Raw genomic sequence first — 19,313 nt, 5'->3', positions numbered from 1 at the left:
TGTGATTACATTTTCACTCAGTTTGGGTGCATAGATCCTGCGAAATCAGTACCCAGAAAAACCACCTCTGGCCGTAATAACTGCCTTGATACACTTGAAATTGAGTCAAACAGAGCTTGGAAGGCGTGTACAGGTACAGCTGCCCATGCAGCTTCAACACGATACCACAGTTCATCAGGAGTAGTAACTGGTGTATTGCGACGAGCCAGTTGCTCGGCCACCATTGACCAGACGTTTTCAAATGGTGAAAGATCTGGAGAATGTGTTGGCCAGGGCAGCAGTCAAACATTTTCTGTATCCAGAAAGGCCCGTACAGGACCTACAGCATGCGGTCGTGCATTATCATGCTGAAATGTAGGGTTTCGCAGGAATCGAATGAACGGTAGAGCCACGGGTGGTAACACATCTGAAATGTAGCGTCCACTGTTCAAAGTGCCGTCAATGCGAACAAGAGGTGACCGAGACGTGTAACCAATGGCACCCCATACCGTCACGCCGGGTGATACGACAGTATGGCCAAGACGAATACACGCTTCCAATGTGCGTTCAGCGCGATGTCGCCAAACACGGATGCGACCATCATGATGCTGTAAACAGAACCTGGATTCATCCGGAAAAATGACGTTTTGCCATTCGTGCACCCAGGTTCGTCGCGGAGTACACTATCGCAGGCGCTCCTGTCAGTGATGCAGCGTCAAGGGTAACCGCAGCCTTCGTCTCCGAGCTGATAGTTAATGCTGCTGCAAACGTCCCGATCTGTTGACTCAGAGATCGAGATCTGGCTGCACGATCCGTTACAGCCATGCAGATAAGATGCCTGTCATCTCGACTGCAAGGGATACGAGGCCGTTGGGATCGAGCACGGCGTTCCGTATTGCCGTCCTGAACCCACCGATTCCATGTTCTGCTAACAGTCACTGTATCTCGACCAACGCGAGCAGCAATGTCGCGATACGGTAAACCGCAGTCGCGATAGGCTACAATCCGACCTTTATCAAAGTCGGAAACGTGATTGTACACATTTCTCCTCCTTACAAGAGACATCAGAACAACGTTTCGGTCAACTGCTGTGTATGGGAACTCGGTTTGAAACTTTCCTCATGTCAGCACGTTGTATGTGTCACCACCGGCACCAACCTTGTGTGAATGCTCTGAAAAGCTAATCACAGCATCTTCTTCCTGTCGGTTAAATTTCGCGTCTGTGGCACGTCATTTTCGTGGTGTAGCAATTTTAATGGTGAGTAGTGTATAAATTTCCGCCGCACCACTGGTGAACAGACCCTGACCACTTCCCCGCTTAGTGAAAGACACACGCAAAGTGGATTTGGTTTAGTTTTGACTTGGTCCTGTACTGGGTATTCTGTATTCGCAGCTGTCCAACAGTACCTGATGGAACGTACACTTTTCGCCTACTGTGGCCCGTAAAATACCATGGTTAAGGTCGGCTTCTTACACCTTTAGTTACAAAGTCTTGAAGCCTGGACGTATTCACATACAATTGTTTTATCCAGCTGTCATGCTTTGAAATATACAAGATAAGTGAGCGCGCCTGTCTGACCGAAGACCAAAAACAGGAGCATCAGGAACTGATAGACACGCACGTTTTTGGTAGGCGCCCTGGGGTAATAAAAGGATATAAATTAAAACCCCCATAAAACGTTTTGTTTCTCTTCACTCCCCATTCCATGGGCGAAGAATGAGGCAGTGGTAACGTAATTTAATAGACTGATAGATTGGGAGATTATATAGCTTTCTTCTTCCCCATATTGTAGCCCTACTCTGAAGCGCCAAAGAAACTGTTACAGGCATATGTATAAACAGGCAGAACATAGCGCTGCGGTCGGCAACGCCTATATAAGACAACAAGTGTCTGGCGCAGTTGTTAGATCGGTTTGTGCTGCTACAATGGTAGGTTATAAGGGATTAAATGAGTTTGAACGTGATGTTACAGTTGGTGCACGAGCGATGGGACACAAAAACATCTGCGAGGTAGCGATGATGTGGGGATTTTCCCGTACGACCATTTCACAAGTGTACCGTAAATATTAGGAATCCGGTAAAACATCAAATCTCCGACATCGCTGCTGCCGGAAATACAGCCTGCAAGAATGGGACCATCGACGAACGACGTTTGAAGCGAATCGATCAATGTGATAAAAGTGCAACCATTCCGCATATTGCTACAGATTTCAGTGCTGGGCCGTCAACAAGCGTCATTTTGCGAACAATTCCACGGAACATCATCGGTGTGGGCTTTCGTAGCCGAAGGCCCACTCGTGTAGCCTTGATGACTGCAGGTCACAAATGTCAGCAGGTGACTGTATATGCTGGTGCAGGCTCTGTAATAGTGTTGGGCGTGTGTAGTTGGAGTGATGTCGGACCCCAGATATGTATGGATACGACTCTGACAGGTGACACGTACGTAAGCATCCTGTCTGGTCACCTGTATCCATTCATGTCCATTGTGCATTCCGACGTACGTGGGAAATTCCAGCAGGACAATTCGACTCCCTAAACGTCCAGAATTGCTACATATTGGTTCCAGGAACACCCATCTGAATCTAAACACTTACGCTGGTCACCAAACTCCCCATACCTGAACATTATTGAGCGTATAATGTATACATTGCAACGTGCTGCTCAGAAGAGACCTCCACCCCTCGTACTCTTACGGGTTTATGGACAGCCCTGCATCGTTCATGGTGTCAGTTCTCTCCAGCACTACTTCATAGATTAGTCACGTCCATGTCACGTCGTGTTGCGACACTTCTGCGTGCTCACGGGAACCTACATGACATTAGGCAGGTGTACAAGTTTCTTTGGCTCTTCAGTGTATCTTGGCTGTTGGCAAACCAGACGGTAGTGTCTGTCTCAAGCTAGACACCCGAGGTATATATGTATATACATGTGTGTGTGTGTGTGTGTGTGTGTGTGTGTGTGTGTGTGTGTGCACGTGTGTGTGTTACATTTCCTGCCATATTAGAACCACTCAGAAGTATTACTACTCTTTATACCCTCTTCGTCCCATGAAGATTTTCAGCATTACATTACGATTTTACAACATTTTGATCAAGGTCGATACCTTTTGCTTTAAATGTTTATCACGAATAATTGGTATTTTTAAGTTTTGAATTCATGTAGTTCTGCTTTACACAAGACATTAATCAACCCAGTTTAAGTTTCATCTTTCGATGTTAACAGAACATGTGTGCAAAGCTTCGCATGATGTGTGTAAAACTTCGTTCATACATACCACCTGTGGCGAGCGTCTGTCATTCCAGATACCGATGAGAAGGGAGCTTCATGGTATGTAAATCACCATAAGCCAACATAGCTACATTTACAACCCTACTAGAAGGTGTCTCCTAGGCTACAGGAATTGTCATACGGGAGTGAAGAAGCATTCACTTTACCCTGTTAGGCCAGTCCTTCGTTTATCTATAAGAGAACCAATGAGTATATTCATACTCAGCTTTACTCATTTTTGTGTTAACTCACTTAGTTAACGTATCCTACCTAGTGGTAAGTTCTGACAGTACAATACCGTGTTAAACAAGTAATCAACATCAACTGTTTGAAAACACCTGCAATGACTGTCCTTCAGTATTTGTGACATAACTTTTTCACTACAGGATATCACGTTTTTGTGTTACGATGCGTATAAATATTGTGTCAGTGACCATGTGCAAATTCACCATGAACACACGTGCTTGGAGTTCTTATCAGCAACTTATATTATCTGGAATGAGATTTTCACTCTGTAGCGGAGTGTGCGCTGATATGAAACTTCCTGGCAGATTAAAACTGTGTGCCCGACCGAGACTCGAACACGGGACCTTTGCCTTTCGCGGGCAAGTGCTCTACCATCTGAGCTACCCAAGCACGACTCACGCCCGGTACCCACAGCTTTACTTCTGCCATGCGCACACAGTTTTAATCTGCCAGGAAGTTTTATATTATCTGGTCGGGCCCCTTGTAGTATGAGACTTCAGTTCAACTTTTATTACTTGGGACGTACTGTAGTCTTTTAATCTGCACACGTTAACACACATAATTTTCTACTTATTTATATTATGGTGAGGCCCTTTTGATTTGTGTTCCTTGTTTATCTCAGGATGTGAGTGAGCAACGTCCGCTGGAAGGAATTTTAACACTAAATTAAAAGTAGGCATGTAGTTGCTCGATGACTACTAATGCATCACTTTTTCAATATACACTCATATTCATTTCCCATCTGAGTGCAGCTGTTGTTATCAATCATCTCGTGTCATAATAGTGCAAATGTTTATAGTGCTGCTGTCGTTTTGATTTACTTTTTGCACTTTAAAATAGAAGTGTTGTCCAGGTCAGGGCTCAGTCTCACTCTATTTTGTAGCATATTCAAAACTTTGCATCAATTTTTCCTTCATCGTACATAGACTTCTTCCTAAAATGCTTAATATATCTTGTATGCTGTTACTTGTAAAAGTGTATATACTGTACTTAGTAATATACATGTAGATATTGGTTCGTACATAGCTTTCTGTATTTTGTCCGTTGAAAATATTCATGAGATTATTTTCTCCTTCCAGTTTCAACTATATAGTGTAGACTCTTCATTTCTGTAGTAGTTAGCTTATACTGTAAAGTTTCTAAAATACAGTCCGGTTGGCGTTCGGCTTGTTCAGCTGGTTCAGTCTGCCAGCTATGCAGTGCGTTGGATTACACTATGCTGTGTGCGTGCGCTGCAACTGTTGACTTGTAAGCTAGCCCACTGCACGTGCCTAGAGTCTCCGCCTCTTGACTACATCATATGTTTTGTGTCTCAGGCATATTACTACATGCGTTTAGAGTGTGCACAAATTACTAAAATAAATCTCAAGCTCAGCGATGGAATTGTTTTCAGAGTTTTCTATAGCTCATGGACGTCTAATATAAATCTTAAATTACTAAAACTTATATTGTATTCAATTAACAAACATGAAACAAGTAAGAATCTCAATACTAAGCATAATATATGATATACAGGTTCAAATGAATTGTGTCATCTTGTATGTATATATACACTGATTCTTGATTTTTTTACCTATGATAACTTTTCCTAGTACAGAAATTTCCAGAAAACCTTATGATGATAGAGTCCTTTGTCGTTTCCACTGTGCACATAGGCTACCCTACAAGTTCCTGGATGTGAGATATTAGATCTGAGAATTGACCCTGGGTACAGTAGTTGCTATTTGTGGTTTAACTTACCACACATTGCAGATTTTGGGTGTTTCCTTAGGAGTACCTATTGTCCTTCATGGAACTGATTAGTGAGTCGTAATCTTCTATCATACGATCACTTTATTTGCACCTGCCTTTTCCTCAAGAGTAACCAACGTCTGGCGCACTTTATTCTCAAGTGAATTTCTTTTCTATGAATTTTGGGCAGTGATTTTTCGAAGTCATCCACCTGTCTTCTCTCAAACATCAGTTCAGCTGGTATAAAGCTACGTATGTGAGAGGTTGTTGATGATTTGTCGGAATGAAATAACCTACTTAGTCCATTTTGTGTGTTTTTGAGGAATACATATGCGAATGATTCTACTGAATTCTTTAAATATTCCCTGTATCGGGCTTGCCTTTGGATGGAATCCGGAAGCTATTAAGTGTTTAATTCTGTTAGTGTTAAGGAATTTTCCCATTCTACATCTACATCTAGATCCATACTCCGCGGAGGGTACCTTGAGTACCTCTATCGGTTCTCCCTTCTATTCAGTCTCGTATTGTTCGTGGAAAGAAGGATTGTCGGTATGCTTCTGTGTGGGCTCTAATTTCTCTGATTTTATCCTCATGGTCTCATCGCGAGATATACGTAGGAGGGAGCAATATACTGCTTGACTCTTCGGTGAAGGTATGTTCTCGACACTTTAACAAAAGCCTGTACCCAGCTACCGAGCTTACCAACAATATATGATGGATTATCAGTTAACAATATACTTTTGTACTGTCTCTTCTTGCATTCTGATTTCCGAGTTATGTGCCAAAAATACTAGAATTGGTCAAGTCCCTGAGGTAGCCTTGACAAGGCATCTGCAGTTCCATTTCAGTTGCCTTTAATACTCTCGATCTCAAAGTCCTACACTTGCAAATACAGATACCAGCTGGATATTCCATCTTGAAAAAGTCAGCAAGTTATCAGAAAGGAAAGAACTGTTGGTCGCAGTAAACGTTAGTATGTCTAACCCAAAGCTAGTGTTAATACTTTTTAAACGCCCTTATTACCGTGAGGACTTCGACTTCTGTTGCGAAATATGACGATTCACACTTGGAAAATGTAGGAGTAGAGAAACTAATTACCTTGTGGGTAATTGTCAGTGAACTGGAACACACAAGCGCCTAATTCTTGCGAGGAATCATTGGTACATAAACAGAAATACTGGGTCATGTCAGGGTGGTATAAAATATTGGCATTCAGTAGTACTTCCTTCATGCTGTAAAAATCATCCTGACACTGGTCAGTCCATATACATGGATAGTTCTTTCTTAGAAAATTTAATCATGCATCACTATTCAAAAGTTGTTTGTGTACTAATTTTCTAGAAATTGATACTAGGCCTAGTTATGCATTTAGCTGCTGCTTACTCTGAAGTGTAGGGCCTTGTTTCATTGTGACAAGTTTCTGTGGAGATATTATGCAGCCAAGGAATTTAAACTTTTCTTTACCAAAACGGGATTTCATTAGGTAGGCTGCAACTGCAAAACCCGAAAACGTGTATAAGACTTGCGCCATCAGTCTTAGATGTTGTGGCTATCAGTAGATCGTCGACATAAAGCGTGAGCCAGCTAAGTAATTCAGGTCCAGGGAGGAAATGAGCACTTCCACACTTAATTTCAGGCCAACCAGTGAGACACAGAATTCGTAACTTCTGCCCCCACACACAAAGGCTATACATTTTCGGCTGTTCTCATGTTATGCTATCTACCAGTACTAGGCTCTCAGTTTTATTATATATATATATATATATATATATATATATATATATATATATATATATATATATATATATATATATATATATATATACAGGGTGAGTCACCTAACATTACCGCTGGATATATTTTGTAAACCACATCAAATACTGACGAATCGATTCCACAGACCGAACATGTGGAGAGGGGCTAGTGTAATTGGTTAATACAAACCATACAAATATGCACGGAAGTATGTTTTTTAACAAAAACCTACGTTTTTTAAATGGAACCACGTTAGTTTTGTTAGCACATGTGAACATATAAACAAATACGTAATCAGTGCCGTTTGTTTCATTGTAAAATGTTAATTACATCCGGAGATACTGTAACCTAAAGTTGACGCTTGAGTACCACTCCTCCACTGTTCGATCGTGTGTATCGGAGAGCACCGAATTACGTAGGGATCCAAAGGGAACGGTGATGGACCTTAGGTACAGAAGAGACTGGAACAGCATATTACGTCCACATGCTAACACCTTTTTATTGGTCTTTTTCACTGACGCTCATGTACATTACCATGAGGGGTGAGGTGCACGTACACAAGTGGTTTCCGTTTTCAATTACGGAGTGGAATAGAGTGTGTCCCGACGTGTCAGGCCAATAGATGTTCCATGTGGTGGCCATCATTTGCTGCACACAATTGCAATCTCTGGCGTAATGAATGTCGTACACACCGCAGTTCATCTGGTGTAATGTCGCCGCAGACTGCCACAATACGTTGTTTCATATCCTCTGGGGTTTGTAATGACACATTCCTATGCAGAGACATACAATATCTTAAAAGTTGCGCCAAAGATAAATTGAGAGGCATGTATATTATAATCTTTGTAAAGTTCACATTGGATTCTCTTTTGTTTGATACTCCAAGGAGCTAAGGGACACTTTCGATTGTTGCTTTGTGGAGGATGGACTTGATTTTTGGACTGTGCGGAAAGGCAGCCGTATGGTGTGTAATTATGGTTTGTGCGACGAGCACAGCAAGTCTTATTGTGTTGTGAATAAAAAAAATAGTGAAAAGTATCGAAGTGTTACGAAAATTATTTATAGAGACGTAGCATAGTATTCCTTGGTTTCCACTGTCTTCGTGAAGTGAACCGATGCCGACTCATGATGGTACACACGGTCAGCAAAGAGAAGAACATCGATGGCGACTAATGAATTAATATTGTGGCAGGACGACTAATTCTACGTCTAAGGTGAGAACTCTGATTAAATCAACAATGACGTGGAATTTAAAATGTAAAATGTTTTTTATTTATTTCGCCACAGGTTGTAGGCACATCACGGTACACATTCTCCTTTAACGTACCCCACAGAAAGAAGTCCAGAGGTGTAAGATCAGGAGAACGGGCTGGCCAATTTATGCGTCCTCAACGTCCTATGAAACGCCCGTCGAACATCCTGTCAAGGGTCAGCCTAGTGTTATTTGCGGAATGTGCAGGTGCACCATCATGCTGATACCACATACGTCGACGCGTTTCCAGTGGGACATTTTCGAGCAACGTTGGCAGATCATTCTGTAGAAACGCGATGTATGTTGCAGCTATTTGGGCCCCTGCAATGAAGTGAGGACCAATGAGGTGGTCGCCAATGATTCCGCACCATACATTTACAGTCCACGGTCGCTGTCGCTCTACCTATCTGAGCCAGCGAGGATTGTCCACGGACCAGTAATGCATGTTCCGTAGATTCACTGCCCTGTGGTTTGTAAAACCCGCTTCATCGGTAAACAGGTAGAACTGCAACGCATTCTCTGTTAATGCCCATTGACAGAATTGCACTCGATGATTAAAGTAATCACTATGTAATTGCTGATGTAGCAACACATGAAACGGGTGAATGCGGTGACGATGCAGTATGCGCATGACACTACTTTGACTCAGTCCACCGGCTCTCGCAATGTCCCGTGTAATCATGTGTGGGTTCATGGCAACAGCAGCTAACACACCAACTGCGCCCGCTTCTCCTGTGACGGGCCTGTTACGGACCCGTTTGCGTGCTACGACCATACCTGTTGCATACAGTTGGCGGTAGATGTTTTGCAATGTGCGGCACGTTGGATGCTCCCTGTCCGGGTACCGTTCTGCATACACCCTGCAGGCTTCAGCAGCATTTCGTCGACACTCGCCATAGATGAGTATCATCTCCGGCTTTTCAGAGTTCGAATACACCATGGTCACAGTTCCTACAACACTACACTATCACAGACGTCTGGTAACACGGTGTACTACAGTTGGTCTGCGTGCGGAGACGAATGCAGAATAACAATAGCAGCAAGCGCTACATGCGGACACTGCGACAGCTAGACCAAACCACAACAGTGCACTACAGCCACACTCGTTAACACGGTCGTCACCGTAAACATGTCCCCGACCGTGGCCAGTGTTTGTTACAACACGCAACTGAACGTCGGAGGTTTCAAGCGTCAACTTTAGGTTACAATATCTCTGGATGTAATTAACATTTTACAATGCAACAAACGGCACTGATTATGTATTTGTTTATATGTTCATATGAGCTAACAAAGCTAACGTGGTTCCATTTAAAAAAACGTAGGTTTGTGTTAAAAAACATACTTCAGTGCATTTTTGTATGGTTTGTATTAAACAATTACACTAGGCCCTCTCCTCACGTTCGGTCTGTGGAATCGGTTCGTCAGTATTTGATGTGGTTTACGAAATATATCCAGCGGTAACGTTAGGTGACTCAACATATATATATAGTGCTGAACGCACGACGGGTTAGGTTTCATCACTGAAATATGTAAATTACGACTGGGAACCACTGCCTATGGCCGTAAATGATGAGCCTACTCATCGCAGCATCGCTAATGCAAGTACGCACACGCCACGGCACACCACTTTGAAGCAAACTTAGTGATAAAAGAGAAATGCTATCACAAAGTCGCACAACCTATCCGTAGCTGCGGTATCAATGAACTCACAAAGTGCGCGCGCAAGGTACGCCACGTGGCACACGTGTGCTTAAGAATGCCGGCAGCAGGAAACAGTTACGTGAGTTTTCAATTTCTCTAGGCGTATTTTATGACGAAATAGACCTCGGGTGAACAGCCTGGTATGAGAGACAATATTTCGGCAATGAGTACATTAGCGCACCTGATGATGGGAACGTGGTCGATTGCCGAAATATTGTGTCCTATGCACACTCATAACAGGCTGTTCACCCGAGATTTATTTCGTCTTAGACAACAGTTATATTCCCAAATGGGTAGCAAGAAACTTTATCTTTCAAATGCGTTTGTTCCCAATTATGTATAAACATAAATGTACATATTATAAGGCTGAGACGTCCTGCGAACCAATGAATTTGTTTCGTCAAGACAAAAATCATAATTTAAAATGTTTAAAGGTAGAAAATTGAAGGAGTTTGATTCCATCGCTACTGTATACTGTCGTCCAGTTATAGTGGACTATGTCAGTACACAGTAGGGAGGCAGTTGCCTGGTATCCGTAAGATTCATCTGAATAGACAAACGAGATGTATTAATTCATATAGGCTCCAGTTGAAGACGCCAAAGATATATTGATTCGTATTATGCAGCATTACTGTAATCTGAGAGCGCAGTGGAAACGTTAAAAACCATGTACCTTTGAATTTGTACAATTTTGTGCTTATAAAATATCTCTTCTTTTCTCGTCCACCGTGGTATACGGAGTGTTTTCTTCTCTATGTGCGTAACAAATTAAATGTGAATAGTTCATGAAAGAAAAGTATTTTATTTCTACGAGCTTCAAATACATCTGTTCCCCTCTACATGCACCATGAACCATTGTATCGAATATTCGGACGCTCTGGAATAATCCTCAAGAAGACAATCGCTTCATCGTCATCGACATTGTCGTAATACGAGAGACAAGAGGTAATTATCATTAACAAGAAGAGAATTTTCTAGACTAATCGTTTCGAATTCATTTTGCAGGAGACTGAAAGCAGCACCTATCGTCATGTTTTGCATAGTGCTTGTCTAAAAGAAAAAACTTTACCTTTCGACAGGCGCTTCTGAGTACCATACCATCATCATACCTTTCTCTCTAGCCAAATTAAATGTATTTTTATACACACGCCGAACTTTCTGTCAGCTTACACACAGCGAAAGACACCGATTTACGAGACCTTTCCCAATTGATATAGCCTCCCCATACTGTAGTACGTGATTTGAGGACCTTAATATATCACAGACAGAAAAAAGAGTGGGGTTCAGCATAAGACGCACTGTCCGTTTCCTACAGGGCTATCTTAACGAAATAAGCTCTCTACTCAACTGCGTGTAACATAGAAACTCGGAGTCACATCACTGACTTTCCAAATTTCACTAGTAACAAGCATGGGAAAACAGAGCCTTCTCTCGGCCTCGCTCTTCCCTTCTCAGTCCAAAGCACAGTTAAGTGTTAAACACACAGTAGTGTTACGGCGAGCTGGATGAAAGTCATGGAAGTCCTTTTCAAAGTTCGCGAATGCTCCACGCCAGATTCCAGCCTTTATCACAACTCAGCACCAAACCCGGAGCCACTACGCCGACAGACTTCCTCGGCACTACTGTGTACGGTCCCGTTGACTGTGGCCACTCGTCTCTCCTCGCGCTGTCCTCTACTGCGAGCGTGTGCACAACACCGATGCTCAATACTGCTGACCATTCGCAGCCTACCCTCAGTGCACTACAGCCGCCTCTTTAAACGTCCAGCAGGCTTCACTTCAAACTTTATAATAGCAACTTCGGCTCGCGCCCTCTGGCCTGGAGCCACGCGTCTCTATCTTTGCCTGCCTCAGTCGACACAGGGCAATATCGATTGGCACTCATCAGACACCACAGATTAATGTGACTAATAAGATACGAAGAAACTAAAGGAAATACAAGCAACGAATTAACCGCGTCTTAGATCTTCTCGAGAAGTCCGCAAGGAATTAATGATGGTCTCGACAAGTCCATCCCCCCAACGCATAATAGCTGCTGGACAGGAAGTGACTGCACTGATCCTACGAGAGCATAAAGAATTGCTTTGACATGCGAACACCTAAGCCCGCTCGGTCATGGATAGGCCCTCTAATGCAAGACGAAGTATCAAGTCACGTTTGTAATCAAGTTTAAAAGAAACGATCTCAAACGCCTAACCGTTCTCTTCTCTCGACAGACCACGCTGCCTGCTATTCTCACCAGAATCGACAACTCGAAGTGTCGAGACTGAATCCGCTGTAGCCTGCGGGCAGCAACACGCCATCACTCGAGGAACGATTAGCTCATCTTCGAATTCCAAATCTCTTGGCCTCTTCCGCGTCCAAAAACCTAGTGACTCTTCCGCGTTCCCTGAACAAGTGTGTCATTCGAAAGTGCCAAATTTTTTTTGACGTTTCTCTCTGCTCCATAGTTTTCGATATAAGATCCATTCAATGGTTTCTCCACCAAACTGTAAGCATTGTCAACACGTAACCAATGAAATTTTAAGAGACAGCCGTCCAGCAGCCTATATGTTGTTGTTGTTGTCTTCAGTCCTGAGACTGGTTTGATGCAGCTCTCCATGCTACTCTATCCTGTGCAAGCTTCTTCATCTCCCAGTACCTACTCCAACCTACATCCTTCTGAATCTGCTTAGTGTATTCATCTCTTGGTCTCCCTCTAAGATTTTTACCCTCCACGCTGCTCTCCAATGCTAAATTTGTGATCCCTTGATGCCTCAGAACATGTCCTACCAAACGGTCTCTTCTTCTTGTCAAGTTGTACCACAAACTCCCCTTCTCCCCAATTCTATTGAATACCTCCTCATTAGTTATGTGATCCACTCCTCTAATCTTCAGCACTCTTCTGTCGCACCAAATTTCGCAAGCTTCTATTCTCTTCTCGTCCAAGCTATTTGCTGTCCATGTTTCACTTCCATACATGGCTATACTCCATACAAATACTTTCAGAAACGACTTCCTGACACTTAAATCTATACTCGGTGTTAACAAATTTCTCTTCTTCAGAAACGCTTTCCTTGCCATTGCCAGTCTACATTTTATATCCTATCTACTTCGACCATCATCAGTTACTTTGCTCCCCAAATAGTAAAACTCCTTTACTACTTTAAGTGTCTCATTTCATAATCTAATTCCCTCAGCATCACCCGACTTAATTCGACTACATTCCATTATCCTCGTTTTGCTATTGTTGATGTTCATCTTATATCCTCCTTTCAAGACACTGTCCATTCCGTTGAAATGCTCTTTCAAGTTCTTTGCTGTCTCTGACAGAATTACAATGTCATCGGCGAACCTCAACGTTTTTATTTCCTCTCCATGGACTTTAATACCTACTCCGAATTTTTCTTTTTTTTTTCCTTTACTGCTTGCTCAATATACAGATTGAATAACATCGGGGACAGGCTACAACCCTGTCTCACTCCCTTCCCAACCACTGATTCCCTTTGATGCCCCTCGACTCTTATAACTGCCATCTGGTTTCTGTACAAATTGTAAATAGTCTTTCGCTCCCTGTATTTTACCCCTGCCACCTTTAGAATTTGAAACGAGTATTCCAGTCAACATTGTCACAAGCTTTCTCTAAGTCTACAAATACTAGAAGTGTAGGTTTGCCTTTCCTTAATCTCTCTTCTAAGATAAGTCGTAGGGTCAGTATTGCCTCACGTGTTCCATCATTTCTGCGGTATCCAAACTGATCTTTGCCGAGGTCGGCTTCTACCAGTTTTTCCATTCGTGTGTAAAGAATTCGCGTTAGTATTTCGCAGCTGTGACTTATTAAACTGATAGTTCGGTAATTTTCACATCTTTCAACACCTGCTTTCTTTGGGATTGGAATTATTATATTCTTCTTGAAGTCTGAGGGTATTTCGCCTGTCTCATACATCTTGCTAACCAGATGGTAGAGTTTTGTCAGGACTGGCTCTCCTAAGGCCGTTAGTAGTTCCAATGGAATAATGTCTACTCCGGGGGCCTTGTTTCGACTCAGGTCTTTCAGTGCTCTTCACGCAGTGTCGAATCTCCCATTTCGTCTGCATCTACATCCTCTTCCATTTCCATAAAATTGTCCTCAAGTAGATCGCCCTTGTATAGACCCACTATGTACTCCTTCCACCTTTCTGCTTTCCCTTCTCTGCTTAGAACTGGGTTTGCATCTGAGCTCTTAAAATTCTTACAAGTGGCTGTCTTTTCTCCAAAGGTCTCTTTAATTTTCCTGTACGCAGTATCTATCTTACCCCTAGCGAGATAAGCCTGTACATCCTTATATTTGTCCTCTAGCCATCCCTGCTTAACCAATGAAATTTTAAGAGACAGCAGTCCAGCAGCCTACATAGCCGACTAATTCTCAAGTCTCCCACTGAGGTGTATTCCCAGATACGAAATTCTGAGAAACAGTGTTCCAGTCTCACTCCAGTCGAGGTGCCCGTCGCCCACAGCAGCTTTCCACATGACTTGCTATGTGGTTCGGACACTCTTCTGCGGAGCCTTGCAACTTATTAAACATGCAGCTAAATAGATAAATGGAAAAAGGGAAAAGAGTTTTGTTCTAGTGGCTTGGTTTTCACAATCAATGATATTACTATTAGCTCATCATATAGACACAAGTCACTACATTGATCATATGGATTCCTGTCAAATGGTGCCTTAGCAGTGATATATGATACCTATCAGCCTAACAATAGGCTAACACATTTCATTTTCCCGGTACTTGCAATAATTTTCCGGCCTTGCTCTTCATCTTTTATAAGTTTTTTAAGGTTTCTGTTAACTACCCAACATACTCCGCTCAATTTACTGTAGCCGTATATCACCTCACAGTCTAGGTAATTGAAGTGGTTTACCGGTTCTAACATATTCTGATCTACTACTATGTTGGCTGTAATGTATTCTGGTATATGATATAATTGATAAATGAGATAAAAAATTTGTATGAGAACACGTGAATCACTGTAGGTCTCAACTGAAAAATTACTAATGAAATACCAACTAACGAAGGCTGCTTTATCTATTGAAATTCTTTTTGCATTCACATACATAAAGTAATGCGTGGGGAAAACAGAATTTCAAAACAGCATATACCTAGACAGGAGAACTCTTCAAAATAACTTATTATATTCTGACGAAGCAGTGATTCTGGATGTAAACTGAAGGGCATTCAGACAGGAATTTACTTTCTGAAACCAAGAAGTGTTAAATTTGTGATGGAGATTTCGAAAGAAGAAACTAAGATTACTGGCTTTATGTGGAACGTAAAAACATTAGAGCCAATATAGTAATAGATCAGAAAATATCATCACAAGTAAACCAGTTCAGTTACGTAGACTGTTCCTTAACAGCTTTCATTTCATACTAATCACAAATGTTAAAGACTTCCCTGTTTTACTTTTCATTTTACCAAGAGATCCTCTTGCTATTACAATAACAGGACAAATCCCCAACTAAAAAAAAAAAAAAAAAATATGGGGTGGAATGAAATTTACAGAATACATTTATCTAGTTAATATATTCAACTGATTAACATTATAAGAACAAAGGTTAATGTAAGCGCGACGTAAGACAATGCAAATACATTAATAACCGATGTAACTGCCAGAATGTTGGATGTAAGCATGCAGTCATGCGAGGATTGTATTGAACAGGAGCCGGATGTCACTTTAGTGGATGAAGTTACACTTGGTCTGTCAATACACTGATGGTTAATGCAGTTTGTGGATGTCGCTGGAGTTGTCATACGATGATATCCCTTACGTGCTGGATTGGAGACAGATCCAATCCTCGAGCAGGCCAAGGCAACATGTCGACACTCTTAGAGCACGTTTGGTTACAACATCCTCGTGTGGGTGTGCGTCATCCTGTCGGAAAACACCCCATCCCCTTCCCAATTCTTTTCTGGCATGCTGTTCATGAATGGCAACATAACAGATCGAATCACCAAATTGACGTACAAATTTGCAACCAGGGTGCTGTAGTACGAAATCACACCACAGGCTGTAGCTCCAGGTGTAGGTCCATTGTGTCTATCACGCATACATGTTGGTTGCAGATCCTCAACTGGCCTCTTCTAAAGAACACACAGGTATCAACGGCACCGAGGCTGATCCCGCGCCGGCCGCGGTGGCCGTGTGGTTCTGGACGCTCCAGTCCGGAGCCGCGCTGCTGCTACGGTCGCAGGTTCGAATCCTGCCTCGGGCATGGGTGTGTGTGATGTCCTTAGGTTAGTTACGTTTAAGTAGTTCTAAGTTCTAGGGGACTGATGACCACAGCAGTTGAGTCCCATAGTGCTCAGAGCCATTTGAACCATTTTTTGCTGATCCAGCTCTCATCAGAAAACACCAAAGATTCAGAAGTTTGGAAGGTAGTAGACGAGATACTGGCAGAAGTAAAGCTGTGAGGACCGGGCGTGAGTCGTGCTTCGGTAGCTCAGATGGTAGAACACTTGCCCATGAAAGGCAAACGTCCCGAGTTCGACTCTCGGTCTGGCACACAGTTTTAATCTGCCAGGAAGTTTCAACACCAAAGATCTTCATCCCACCCTCTAATGATTCCTCGGTAACACTACACCCCCAAATGGCAGTGGTTAGGATCAGCGAAATGTGTGCTACTGGGCAACTGGATTGGAGCTGTCCTTCAAGTAAACAATCTGTAAAATTTCTTTGTGCCACTGTGGCGTCAGCCGCTGCTCACATTGCTGCAGCAGATGCAGTGAGATGTACCACAACCATTCGCCGTACACGACGATCTTCCCTCTTGGTAGTGCTGCACGGCCGTTCAGATCCCAGTCTACTTGCGACCGTACATTGGCGTACCCACTGCCACCACCAATTATGTACCTTGCCTACATTCCTGTCACGTCTTTCTGCAAGCTTCTCGTAGTCGAATTACACGACCACGTTCAAATTCATTGAAGTGTTAATAATGGTGTCTTTGTGGCCTTAAAGGCATTCTTCAGTAACATCAACTCACCACTTCTCAAAGGTAGCTAATGTTCACGACCGTTACAGCGTGTATTTAAAGTATACTCGATTTGCATGCTCATAGTGGAGCTACTAGCACCACTCTTATACGACTGGCGCAAAATTTGAATAGATATCATCATCTTTCAGATGTAGAAACACGCCTACAAGCTTTCGTTAAGTCACACACTTCCTTCTAGGTGTCGTGATTTTTTTCTTCATCACTCCATATATAACACACATGTTCTAGATTTTACGTTCTTCTTCTACATTATCTTTACTTTGTTAATTTTTAAGCTCTCTATGTAACTGCTTTGGTAAAAATATTTGATGCGATCCCTTTATGCAAGTATACAGGGCTATTACAAATGATTGAAGCGATTTCATAAATTCACTGTAGCTCCATTCATTGACATATGGTCACGACACACTACACATACGTAGAAAAACTCATGAAGCTTTGTTCGGCTGAAGCCGCACTTCAGGTTTCTGCCGCCAGAGCGCTCGAGAGCGCAGTGAGACAAAATGGCGACAGCAGCCGAGAAAGTGTATGTTGTGCTTCAAATGCACTCACATCAGTCAGTCATAACAGTGCAACGACACTTCAGGACGAAGTTCAACAAAGATCCACCAACTGACAACTCCATTCGGCGATGGCATGCGCAGATTAAAACTTCTGGATGCCTCTGTAAGGGGAAATCAACGGGTCGGCCTGCAGTGAGCGAAGAAACGGTTGAACGCGTGCGGGCAAGTTTCACGTGTAGCCCGCGGAAGTCGACGAATAAAGCAAGCAGGGAGCTAAACGTACCACAGCCGACGGTTTGGAAAATCTTACGGGAAAGGCTAAAGCAGAAGCCTTACCGTTTACAATTGCTACAAGCCCTGACACCCGATGACAAAGTCAAACGCTTTGAATTTCCGGCGCGATTGCGACAGCTCATGGAAGAGGATGCGTTCAGTGCGAAACTTGTTTTCAGTGATGAAGCAACATTTTTTCTTAATGGTGAAGTGAACAGACACAATGTGTGAATCTGGGCGGTAGAGAACCCTCACGCATTCGTGCAGCAAATTCGCAATTCACCAAAAGTTAACGTGTTTTGTGCAATCTCACGGTTTAAAGTTAACGGCCCCTTTTTCTTCTGCGAAGAAAACGTTACAGGACACGTGTATCTGGACATGCTGGAAAATTGGCTCATGTCACAACTTGAGACCGACAGCGCCGACTTCATCTTTCAACAGCATGGTGCTCCACCGCAGTTCCATCATGATGTTCGGCATTTCTTAAACAGGAGATTGGAAAACCGATGGATCGGTCGTGGTGGAGATCACGATCAGCAATTCATGCCATGGCCTCCACGCTCTCCCGACTTAACCCCATGCGATTTCTTTCTGTGGAGTTATGTGAAAGATTCAGTGTTTACACCTCCTCTAACAAGAAACGTGCCAGAACTGCGAGCTCGCATCAACGATGCTTTCGAACTCATTGATGGGGACATGCTGCGCCGAGTGTGGGAGGAACTTGATTATCGGCTTGATGTCTGCCGAATCACTAAAGGGGCACATATCGAACATTTGTGAATGCCTAAAAAAACTTTTTGAGTTTTTGTATGTGTGTACAAAGCATTGTGAAAATATCTCAAATAATAAAGTTATTGTAGAGCTGTGAAATCGCTTCAATCTTTTGTAATAACCCTGTACTTTATCTTGTCGTTTACTTATCTGTTTCCCCATTTTCTTCTATTTCGTAAGAAGATCGATTCTGAGATATTTATTGTTGTTACCAATCGTTTGTATCCCTTATATGACCTGCTAACTAAGCATTCACCAAGATGGAGTTTCTTATTGACCTAAGGCCTCTACTGGTCCAAGTGTAGTTGCGTATGTCTCTTTCCTTCAAAAGTAAGTTGGCTATTTTTAGGTAACAGGCAGAAAAATCTCTGTATTTTTTTCCATTTCCGTGACATACCGGTTCTCCAAAGAGCCCTGTAATAGCAGTTACTGGGACATTTCGTATTCTGGAATTGAAATCTATCGCAAATATTTGATCAGAAGAGCTGTATTTATTTATAGTTTTTCTTCATAGAAGGTTCTAGACTCATCCTTTCTTCCTTCTTCTGGCGTGACTATTCTCAGGTTTATCTGACAGTATTCTTTGCTCATGTAGGTGCAATTCTTGCTTAATCTTCGATTTCGTTAAGCTCCACTGTAGAACATACTGTAATCTCATATATATTTACTACCTCTCGTATTCACCTACGTTAATGTGATTGCTACAGCATCGATATTCATTTTTTCGTATTTTTGATACACCTCTGTTTGGAAAGTCTCTCCAATATTGAAGTTGCCACTTTGATGAATCCGTTGACACATTTTACTTTGTTCTATTTCATA

Source organism: Schistocerca serialis, chromosome 6 (genome assembly GCF_023864345.2).
Source record: "Schistocerca serialis cubense isolate TAMUIC-IGC-003099 chromosome 6, iqSchSeri2.2, whole genome shotgun sequence".
NCBI classification, from domain to species: Eukaryota; Metazoa; Arthropoda; class Insecta; order Orthoptera; family Acrididae; genus Schistocerca; species Schistocerca serialis.
This window is presented reverse-complemented; position numbering follows the sequence as displayed.